Raw genomic sequence first — 12,369 nt, forward strand, 5'->3', positions numbered from 1 at the left:
AAAGGGCATTGCATGATCCAATAATAAGCCCTGATGGCCAAAGCCTAAAATACTCCTCTTCTCTTTCTTTCTTCCCACCCTACCCCTGCTCTCTCCTTTTTTTCTCTCTCCTACTCCCTTTCTCTCATCTCCTTTACACCGCTAAGACCACCTTTTAAAGAAACCTATATGAAACCCAAACATGAAATTCTTACATTTATAATTCACTCTTCTTTTAAGTGTTCTCATGTCCAGCTTCATTCCTTAAGCCCCTGTTTCTTTCTTTCTTTTTTTGTATACTTCTTTTTTTTCTTTTTTATTAGATATTTTCTTCATTTACATTTCAAATGCTATCCCGAAAGTCCCCTATAACCTCCCCCCGCCCTGCTTCCCTATCCACCCACTCCCACTTCTTGGCCCTGGTGTTTCCCCTGTACTGGGGCATATAAAGTTTGCAAGACCAAGGGGCCTCTCTTCCCAATGATGGCCTAGGCCATCTTCTGCTACATATGCAGCTAGAGACACGAGCTCTGAGGGTAATGGTTAGTTCATATTGTTGTTCCTCCTATGGGGCTGCAAACCCCTTCAGCTCCTTGGGTACTTTCTCTAGCTCCTCCATTGGGGGCCCTGTGTTCCATCCAATAGATAACTGTGAGCATCCACTTCTGTATTTAGCAGACACTGACATAGCCTCACACGAGACAGCTATATCAGGGTCTTTTCAATGAAATCTTGCTGGCATATGCAATATTGTCTGGGTTTGGTGGCTAAGCCCCTGTTTCTATGGCTATCTCCCTAGAGCATAAGACAATTAATCAGTAAATGTGTTCTATTACAGTGCCATCTAGTGGCGAGGATGAATCACAGCTTATAGCATCTGTGTGACCATGATACAGCTATGAAATGGAAACATTGGTGGTTTCACATGATATTGGATAGACAGGGGCACTCAAGAGCAAGCAGTCTCACTACAGTCCAACTGAAGGTCAAAAAGATAAATGTTTAGGGAGGATATTAAAAAGATAGATGATTTTATGGTATATAGGCAACACATGCAAAGATAATCAAATCTCACACTCAAGGAAGCAAAAGCTAACCACAGACAACACCAGGTAGAACTGTACCTCTATATTTCCATTTAGCCAAGCAGAAGGCCATATTAAACACACAAAGTTGGTTGTCACAGTACACAAATCTTCCTTCAACAGTCAATGCTAAAGAGATCACTGCATAGAATAAAAATTGATTAGCAACATGCAAAGGTAGCAGGTAGCATCTGATGAGTATGTCTTATGTCCTGGCTTGGTGCTAAGTGTTCTATCCATGTGATCTCATTTAAGTCTCACAACAGCCTTGTAATACGAGTTTTAATGATAACTTATCTTATGACTAATGGCTTCGTCTTTTCAGATAGAATAAAAGGAGACGAAAAAAATTTCTCAACTTCCTGAGGTCATAGACATGATAAACAGCAGAAAGCAGTCATGTGGGAATCTGTTGGCACACAAAGTCTACTCCTTCACAGAGCTTACGACTCATGCAGCATTAGAAGTCATGATGAATTTTGTACTTAGTGATGAGAGTTATCTATGAGAATGTCCTCATTCTGAAGTAGGGTGCAGACACAGTCATGGTGATACATTGCCTTGGGTCATCTAGAAATGAACTGCTGAAATTAAGGACTCTTCTCAAAACATGGATTCTTTCTCATGGCAGACTTATTCCAGCAATTAATTTATATCCTCAAGCAAATGATCTTTTTGCATTATCTTAGCTTTATGTGACTGAAATGATATTATTAGACAAGATAATCTATAGAACTATGAGAAAACTTTACTCCAGAAATTTAACTCAGCACTATCTTCTGACAGTAAGTTTTGAGGTTCAGTCAAGCTGAGGTACACTAGAAGTGGTCAGTGAGGTACAGTCAAGTTGGAGTGTATTAGAAGTAGTCAGCATATGCTGTGCTCAAAGCTCATCCTAACACAAGACTCAGGGATAAGATGGGCTGACTATCATGGTGTATTTGAACCTCATCATGAAAAGTGAATATCTCTCAGGTAGAAGAAAAGGCCTTCAGGATTCTACTACTCACTTCATCAGCACACCCTTGGACAGGATGTTTAGCCTGTCTGAGACTTTGTTCTACAGTATTCATTCAATGGGAAAAGCAAACCAACCTCACAAAACAGTGGTAAGGATTTATCCACATACTCAAGAGCTCACATTATACATAGTGAAACTTCTGAGTTTTTTATTTTATTTCTTCTTTCCTTGATTCAAAAAGAATTTTGATGTTGTTTCTGAAAATGATCTCAAAAGTGTCATCCTCCTTCACTTTCCTCCAGCCCTGTGAAGAAAAACTTTTACAGCTAGTTTTACAACTCATGGCACTTCAGAAGTGAACACTTCAGAAATTTCAAGGCTTGCCAGTGGGGACTCGTTTAGCACAGCTAACAACTTACAAATGCAAATTCTGTCTGGTCTAGCAATCTACCTATGGGAAATTATCCTACAGATAAATAATGTATTACAAGACTATGATTTGCAACAATAATTTCCATAAGAAAAGATCTTTTAAGATCTAAATGTCCATCAATAGAGATTTCATTATTTAAATTATGATACATGAAACTCTATATAGCAAGAAAATACACAGCTAGAAAAAAATCCCAGGGCATATTTTTGACTGAGAAAAGCAGAGAACAGAACATTTTTGTATTATATGCTACCATTTTATAGAAGAAAGGAAATAAATATATGTTAATATTTGTTTATTATGTTAAAAATAATTAGAAAGATACTCAAAGAATGAGGCATTCTAGCGGGTATGGTGAGGGAAAACTGAATCCAAGAATAAAGTAGATAAAACGGAGATTCTTATTCTATCTTATTTTTCAAAAGGTGGCAAGGTCCAGAGAGACAGCTCAGCTAATAATGGCATTTTCCATACAAGACTGTTGACCTAAGTTCAATCTCTGAGTCCACAATGGGAGGAGATTACTGGTTCTGGAAAGTTACCTCCTGACCTCCATGTACTCCCACACACATCTCATATATATATATATATATATATATATATATATATATATATATATATAAATAATCATACATTTAAAGATAATAGTGGCAAAAGTTTTAAATAAGTAAGTTTTAAAAGTATTAAAAATATTTTCAACTAAGTGTGTATCTACTTCTGGTATGCTATCATATTTTACATAGCCTATGCAGTGGTTAATCTTCCCTGTGAACTTGACTTAGATTTAAAACTTCTATGGAAACACACTTATGAGTGTGCTGACAAGGATGTTTCCAGAGAAATGTAACAGCAATGGAGCAACCCACCATGTCTGTGGGTGGCCCTATTCCATATCATGGAGTTCTAGATGGAATAAACAGGAGAAAGATTTCTACATTCACATTTCTGCTTCCTGCTGTCTGTGGTCAGCCTGACTGAGTTTGCATCTGACCTACAGAAGGAAGGTGGAAGCTGTGGGTTTCAGGAGCCTTACAGAACTCTGAACAGTACTCAGTAAGCCATTCGTGTGGGAGTTTGGGAGTCCAGAATGTCAAGAAAAATTCAGGTGGTGGTAGCTTGATCACAGGTCAGATAGATTCTACTTGATATGTTCTATCGAAGAATTTTACTAGATTCTGCTCATGGCCTGAGAACTTGCAGTGAGGCTAGACTGAAAAATAGGAGGCTTAGAGACATAAGCAGTAGAAGTCTCAAGATGACATTGTGTTCAGGTGATGCCACACCTTCTGCTCAGTATTCTCATGCATATCTACAATGAGAAAGGGCTTTTGAGTACAACAAAAAGACATGAAAATGGCAAGGAAAGAGAAGGATGCTTAATGCTGCAAACAAGCATACTGCAATAAAAGTGTCTACAGTTGTTGAGGTGATTCATGCCCATGAAGTTATAAAGCCTCACATTCTTCACAGGAGCAATAGAAAAGCCCAGAGGACAAGAACTCATACACTGAGTTCCCCTACGTATGAACAGCAAATTCACGTAAAAGAGGGGAGCCTGGGTTGAGAATGCCTTTGAAGGAATTACTCCACTTTAGCAAAAGGTTAGGAAATTGTTCTCTCAGGTTCGACCCTAAAGGCACAGAGAAGACACAGCAACTCTGTGATCTATGTCTGTCAAGGGTGTCCCACCTTTTGACGCTGTGGAATGACCTTGTGACCTGCCAATGTGTTATGACTCCTTCAGTGGGGTACATGAGGCCTACAGACAGAATCTTGCCGCAATCTAGCTCAAGAGAGCCATGAACACATATTATACTTATGCTTATAGGCATGGGCCACAAACCTCTGACAAATTACACAATATATTTCTAAATAACCCATGCTCTATTTGGAAAATATTTCAAATGGAATCACATGAAAATTTATAGTGTGCTGAAGTCTTGCTGAAAAGGTAAAAGACATGTTAAATGGTGGTGATCATCATGAAGAAAATGATAAAAACAAAGAGGAAATTCTCTTCATAAGAATTTAGGAAAAACAGAATTATATGCAAAGAAAATAGAATAGAAAGCAATAGTATAAAACAAAGATGATGAAAATTTTTCAGAACAAAGGCCTGGTTCTGTGTAAAGAGTAACCAAACTGATAAGATCACTAATAAGACTGGCAAAAATAGGAGGAAAATCTGAAATTATTACCTTGAGAAATGGGGGAAAGTTTTTGTAAATTTTTCCCTTCTAAAACTAACAGCATAATACAGAATGTTACAAACAACTTTTACCTCCACAACACTGGCAAGCCATAGAAAATGAGCAATTTCCCTTTTTGACTACATGGGGGGAGGTGCAGCCACTCTTGCACACCTGTGTGTACCCGTGGGCTAGGATATGCATGTGGAGATCAGAGGACAATTTGTGGGATCTGGGCCTCTCTTCTTCCATGTGAGTCCATGGGATTGAGCTCAGGTCGTCAGGCTTGGCAGCAAGCACCTTAAGCTGTTGAGCCAGCTAGGTGGGAGGGGTATGTATGTTATGTTTTAAAGAACATAACTCATAAAAATTGATAGAAAAATATGCTAAAATTTGAATGATGCACAATTATTAGGAATGTATATTTGAATTTGATCCAGATGGTTCCACTAATAAATTCTATCCAACATTTACAGAAAAAAAATAAATAACAGTCTTAAGCCCACTTAGAGAAGAAAAAATTCTTTGTGGCTCATTTTATCTGGTTACTATTATATAGATAATAAAATCCAGAGAAAAACATCTTCTAAAAAACTTCTCCCCAATATCCCTCATGAATATAGATGTCAAAGTCTTCAAAAAAATGTAGCTGGTCTTTGACTTAGAATGGATTAACATTGGTTTTCACTTCATGGTAGTGCAATAAAGCTAAATATTCGGTACAAACCAAACAGCATCTATACATTTCACTAAAGGTGGTATGCCGAGCACAAAAAATGTTCAATTACAATAATCAACAAGGACTAGTAAAATCATAATACATGGCCTTAGGAAGTAAAAAGACACATATCACCAGGTTATTGGCAAGCATGTTGGAAGAATAATAAGTTGATACACTGCTAGTGGAAATACAAAATAGCTCAATGACTTTAGAAAATAGTTTAACAGTTTCTTAAACACTGAGAGAATGTAGCTCAGGGATGTGGCACAAACTTAGCATACATTCAAAGCCTTGGGTCCAGTCAATGGAGACCAAAAAAAAAAAAAAAAAAAAAAAAAAAAAAAAAAAGTTAAACATGCATGTAAACTTAAGTTTCACAATTTGAACATCGTTAGTATATTGGGTGAGCCTTTACTGATAGAATGCCCCGTGTACTCTAAGGCTCAGCACTGATAGTAGCCTCTACTGGGTGACTGGCACAAGGATAATAAACGTCAAATATCCCATAAGAGAAAAAAAATTACTTTGAGCTAAGAACCTATGTACTCTGTGATCTAACCATTGCACAACCAGCTATTTACCTAGGAGAACAAAAACATATCCAAAGAGAGATGCTTTGCACTGACTATACATGCTAACAAATTCATAGTGCCAAGACTTGATGTCCAATATGATAGAATTAAGAGTTAGGGCATTTGGGTCATATCATAATGAATAGTCTTAAGTGCCTTTATGAAAAAGGGGAGGGGGATCCCAAAGGGATAGACACAGTGGCACACACCTTTAATCTCAGCGCGTGGAAGGCAGAAACAGGTTGATCTTTGAGAGTTCAATGCCAGCTTGTTCTACACGGATAGTTCCTCTCAAGGATACATAGTGAGATCCTATCTGCATGAATAAAAATCCCAGGGAGCTCTCTTGCCATCCTTCCAACACATTAGAATATATGAAGGTGTCTGAACAGAGCGCTCACCAGATGCCACCCTGATCCTGGACTCCCAGCCTCCAAACAAGAAAAGAAATAATACTTGTTGTCTTAGCCATTCTATTTAATGTATGTTTTCATTACAGCCATAACTAAGATAGACTTGTGCCCAGACATTTCTATGATTTGTATTCTCAAAAACTAAAAATGCCTACCTCTAGAAGTGTTGCAGGTGTGAATGCTGTGTCATGTGTGCCATAGTAGGTGACAGAGAGGAGATAGGCTATATCTACATTCAGTGATCTGACCTATGATCATCTGAATGATTAGTGACCTAACATTTCCTGAAGAAAACAAGCCTGAGATAATCATCAGACATTCTGAGACGCCAGAAGCCACTAAGAGGAGCAAATAAGTGGTAGAGAAATAGAAAAGAAAAAGAAACAGAAGTATGTGGATACAATGAAGAGAGGCAGAACTGGAGCCTGGAGGGTAGTGAGGAACAATATTATGTAAGTAGCTGGTGATGCCACCTGGGACCAACTTACAGATGACCTGTGTTTGGTTCCCAGCATCCACATCAGGCAGTTTATAACTGCCTATAACTTTACCTCCACGGGCACATATACTCACATTCAATCACACAGACACAAAATTAAAACTAAACTCTTTCAAATTCAGGCATGGCCATGATGTCAGCACTAGGAAGAAACTGGTAAGAGGATCCTGGGCCTTGCTGTACAACCAGTCTAGCCAAATTGCTGAGCTCCAGCTTCAGTGAATAACCTGTCTCAAAAAAGAAAGCAGAGAAGCAGTGGCAGAAGATACCAGGCATTGGCCTCTGGCCTGCTTCTGCATGTCCATGAGCACACACATGAACAGGCACACACACAAAAGAATTAAAGATCCATAGTATTAAATCTTAACCCCTGAATAGACATGACAGTCATATTCTCTTCGACAGAAGGGGAAATGGACCCATAACTCTGGATGTTGCCTAGAACAGCTGAATGGTCACAGCCAGGACCAGAGGTGTTGGCTGTGCCGAATGACAAGCCACATGAGCAGCTTACCTCATGAAGTAGAGGTTGGTGTTTAGACTTTGGTGCTAGCAGACTTTGAGTGATAACATTATTTATTTATGTGGCTTTTTCTAATGCTGGAGGTTGAACCCAGGGTCTTGTGTATCCTAGACATGTACTCTTCCACTTTTGACATCCCTAGGCTTCAATGTTCTTTAAAAGGAACACTGAGAGACTGCTCGCACAGACCATCTGGCTTCTGTAGCCAGCATCCACATAGTGGCTGACAACCATTTATAATCCCCAGTTCTAGGGGATTCAATGCCTTCAAGTCTTGGAAGAACCAGGCACACATATGGTACCCATACATACTTGTAAGCAAGACAATACTCATAACATAACATAAAATAAATCAAAAAATTAACACAATGAATATATCTGTTCAAAATAACTAACAGCGTGTGTTGCCTAGCTTCTCATAATTTACTTGATCTTTAGAGAAAGGTTATATTAACCTTTGATGGTTTTACTCTTTTAGTATGAGATGAAATAATTAATGTGGTTTTTTTCCATTTTAATTTTGAAATCACCAATTAGAGATAAATGTATCTCAAGTAAATAAAAGCTCTTTGGGAGCCTCATTTTTTTTTCTTTTAATAATACAATAACACATACATAAAAGAAAATAGACTCTTTTAGTCCTTTTTTAGGTATGTAATTCAAACACCAGTGTAATCACTGTGTTGATAAGCACCATGAGAACACATTTTCAGAACTTTTAAATTTCACAAGCAGAAGTTCAACTAGTCACTTCCCTGCACTTAGCCTCTGGGAATCTCTAATCCACATTCTGCCACGACTCTAGGTGGAATCACACATTTGTTTTTGTTTTCGTTTTGTTTGTTTGTTTGTAACTGACATCTTTCACTTACCATCATATTTTTAAGGCCAATCCATTGTCCAGATTGAGTCAGAACCTCATTCTTTTTAAAGACTGAGCAACATTCTATTGTATGACATTCTGTATTTGTTATCCATTCACTTGTTAATGGACAGTCCTATAAATCTGGGTTTGCTATGCAAATATCTGAGCTTATGGGTTTAATTGTTTGGACTGGAACTGCTGAGTCATTTAACAACTCTATGGAGTACATTTAATTTGTTTTGTTTTGTTTTGTTTTGTTTCATTTCGTTTTGTTTTGTTTGAGTCAGGATCTCACTCCACAGCCTAGGTAGTCTTCAAACTCACTATCCTGACACTAATGGCCTCTAAATGTTAGGATTACAATGTGAGCCACCCAAACTGGCTTATATGTTTTATTTTTGAGGAATTCTTAGCAACTTTCACAACATAAATGAATCCACAACCAAAACCAAAGTTAGCAGTTGCTAAGGTAGAACATACAAGCTTTGTCAAGATAACTCCTGTTACACATCACAAAGGGAGACACAGAACAAATATCAGGCCCAGCTCCAAGTTGGGTCTGGAAGGCCCTCTAAATAATACATCCATATCTAATGAATGTTGACTTCTGTTTTTCCCTTCCTAAACTGAAGCCCTCTTCAGGCAGGATTCAGATTTCTGCTGTTTAAATGCATATCCTCCGGACCTCAACAGGACAGGAGGAATACTTGTGGTATATCTTCAAAGGAAATAAAAGATTGTTGTGTGGAATGCTCTACAGGAAGATTCATGAGCATTTACCAATATGTCATCCTCTGTGTCTATCATGGCTGCCTGGAAGACTGTGCCGAAAGAGGTTTGGGGTCATGTGGAGGCTTACAAGAGGAAGTCAAAGAGTTATTAGCAACACAAGTGGTGTGTGGAAGAGCTGCTTTTCCATATGTGATAGCCCACACAGGGGATGTTATTACTTTTGTCTTCAAATCTCATTTGTAATACTTTATCTGAAGAATCTGATTCCTTTTCTATAAGTAAACCACTGTGAGCATGCTGCAGAATCCACTAGATTAAAAAACACATGTACAGATATTCTCCTTTCACTCTGCATCGGCACCCCTGGAGCCCTCCAAGATCAGAAGCTCCCTATGGAATTCTTTGTGGAGTTTTCACAAACACATCAATGCAATCTTATAATAATAGGAGGCAGTTAGATTTGAAATGACTCACACTGCTTTCATCTGGGGACTGATTTCTTACCCAAGTAGTATTCAGAGACAAATATATAGAGCCCACATTTTCATTTCATTTCTAGTTTCATGCTTTTGGTTGTATTTATAAAAAGCTGCATGTTGTTCAAAAATGAAAACTATTCAAATATGTATTATTACATTATTTCTACAATCTTCAGTGTACAAATGGTCTGCTGTCTGATATCTGAGAAATTACAAGCTAAGATAAAAAACTAATGTTGCCTCAGAAGAAAGACTAATAAGATACATTGGAACTGGGAAGTCTAGAATTGTGAAAGCCTTCATTTCAGAGAGGAAAAAAGGGAGTAGATACCAACAAATTATTCCACAAGTGTGGAAACAAGTGTTGTCATATCTCACCAAGCTGTGGACTAAAGATGTGTCTTCCAGCCATGTCCCTTTACTAGTGCTGTTTAGATTTGTTCAAACATTAAATGCCCTCAGAGAGTGTGCTATGTGCTTATCTTAAACTCACCCTGGAAGATAAATGCAAAACTTAAATTCATACTAAAATATAAGTAAAGGGAAGTTGTGAGAGAACCAAACTCACTCCATTTCAGAACAGGCAGCCATGTTAGGCCTTAAGCTTCAATTTTCCAAAAGGACAGCCCAGGCTTCTCAGAAAACCCACAGAAAAATAGGCAATCAGCAACTGCCCCAACATCCAGCCAGGGGCTTAAAACACGTAAGGAAAAAGTCCCTATAAGGTAACCCTCTCTCCCTTGAAGTATGAACCAATAAGAAGTGTACAAATATCCCATACCATAAACTCAACCAACCCTGATGGAAGTGATCAAGATGCAACTGGAAAACCCCTAACTGGATTTAAAGTGGGTCTGTGAGCTTCCCATGTGGTAGTCGCCATTTTAGATGGTTGTCCCCTGCGTGCTGGCTGTTTCTGCAGAATAAGCACTCTTTGCTTTTGCATACTGGGATCTTCTTTCAATGACTCTCAGATCCTTACAGTTGTATGTTCTTGAAGAGGGTAAATAGGAATTGTATGGCTTCCTTCCCAAGTATGTGTGTGATAAACAATGAACATTGTGAAAAGCAACATGTTAAGCAAGGTACAAGAATTACCATCCTAAACTTTATAGCACTTTTTCCTTCGCAAAAAAAAAAAAACACTCATGTATATTATTTCATTTTATCCTTCCAAAGAGCCTGTGAGGGAGGTAAGGCAGGTTTCATTATCTCCAAGATTTACATAACACTCTTATGACTACTATTCCAGAAAGTTGGTGAATGCAGAAGAAAATATTGTACTATGGTCTGGTGCCTCACAAGAAACAGAAAAACAAATTAAGACTGATACACTTACTGTACAGGGACACTCTCTTACCTCCTAAGTCAAACTTCCCTTATAAATATTTACCAGAAAAGTTAGCAATAAACATGACTTTTTCTACTAAGTTAAAATGAGGATTTTCATACAAAGTGTTTTGACTTGCCAGGACAAGAGCTAAGTCTGAGCTGTGAGCCTAATGACTATGTCTAACATCAAAGGCACTGATAGAAATTCAGGTTGGGAGAGATGTTTTGTTTTTGTTTTGCGAGACAGAGTTTCATCTGTCTCAATAGCACTGGGATCAACCTCACTATGTAACCAAGGATAACCTTGAACTTCTGAATCTGCCGCCCCTACCTCTTAGGTGCTTAGAACACAGCTGTGTACCACTGCACCCAGGATTATAAAGTGGTGGGGATCAGCCTGCATGCTTGGGAAGCAATCTAATAATTGAAAGAAAAAAATTTCCTGACTCCTGTCTTAACTTCCAAATGTATCCTTCTCTCTGGCCTCTAAATCAAAAACCAAGAAAAGAAGAAAAATTTAAATGAGGCAAAAATGGCAAGAGATGCCCCTGTGTATGCTGTGAGTCTGTTTCTATTTCATTTAAAATTAACATATAATTTAGTCTATGCCTTATTCAGAATAAAAATAAAGGTACCTAGTAAATGTTAGCTATACTAGGTAAAGAAACTTGCATTTTAAAACATAAGCTTGACTTCTGTGTGTGTCCTTTCATTACGTGAATACAAGCATTCATCCTGGACTGATGATGGACAGGACTGAAGGTCAGCTGTATTTATCAGGATAGCCTATCTATCTGTTTTGACAATAATATTCTCTTGGCTACTTATTGAGTATAAATTGTTAATCATCTTAGCTATAATCTCTGATGTAAATATTTGCTATTATATTTAATTTATTCTTGATTGTATATCAATAGGTATAATAATGTGTATGTATATATATGTGTGTGTATGTATATAGTATATATATGCATATATATGTCATGTGCATATACACATATGCATGTAATATAAACATAAAAAGACAGGTATTGTGAAACATTTCACCTTGGTTTGCAAGAATGAAGAGGCCACTGATTGTTTGTTGGAGCCACTAGATTCTAAATACTAACAACCTTTCACAGCAAGTTCAGACTTTGACCAAACTTGACAAAAAGGCTTTCTTGCTCTCCCATTGTGTTAGATTTTCACCAAAGTGGCAAAAAACTAAAATAATCAACCAAACAGAAGAAAGTTTATTAAGTTCATTTTGACTCAGTTTTGGAGATTTCATATCATGCTCATCTGGCTCCAACATTTTGGGCAAGCATTATTTTAAGAGCAACAGCATCAACTATATAAAGGTACCAAGGGCCTACTTCAGGGGTATGGCTGGAAGAATGCAAATAAATGGGGATATATATATGAAGTAGTAAGTTCTCAGTAAGTGTTGAAAAGCAGCTGTGCATTTATATACCTACATTGTTCTTGATCCCAAGATCAAGTAAATTCATGCCAGCTTGAACACTAGTTTCAAGTTTGACTTCCGCAGTCCTTCACTATTGACCTTTGTAGAATATATGTTAATATTGACTTCTAAAACCACA

At 37.7% G+C, this 12,369-nt stretch overlaps 1 non-coding gene across 1 annotated transcript; it reads left to right on the forward strand.

Moving 5' to 3' along the window:
• Positions 1-6,503: 6,503 nt before the first annotated feature.
• Positions 6,504-6,635, forward strand: Gm25466. Its single transcript, XR_003951285.1, has one exon. It is a non-coding gene; the product is annotated as a small nucleolar RNA SNORA17 (small nucleolar RNA).
• The last annotated feature ends 5,734 nt before the right edge of the window (positions 6,636-12,369 follow it).

The sequence above is a fragment of the Mus musculus genome, chromosome 14, assembly GCF_000001635.26.
Source record: "Mus musculus strain C57BL/6J chromosome 14, GRCm38.p6 C57BL/6J".
NCBI lineage: Eukaryota > Metazoa > Chordata > Mammalia > Rodentia > Muridae > Mus > Mus musculus.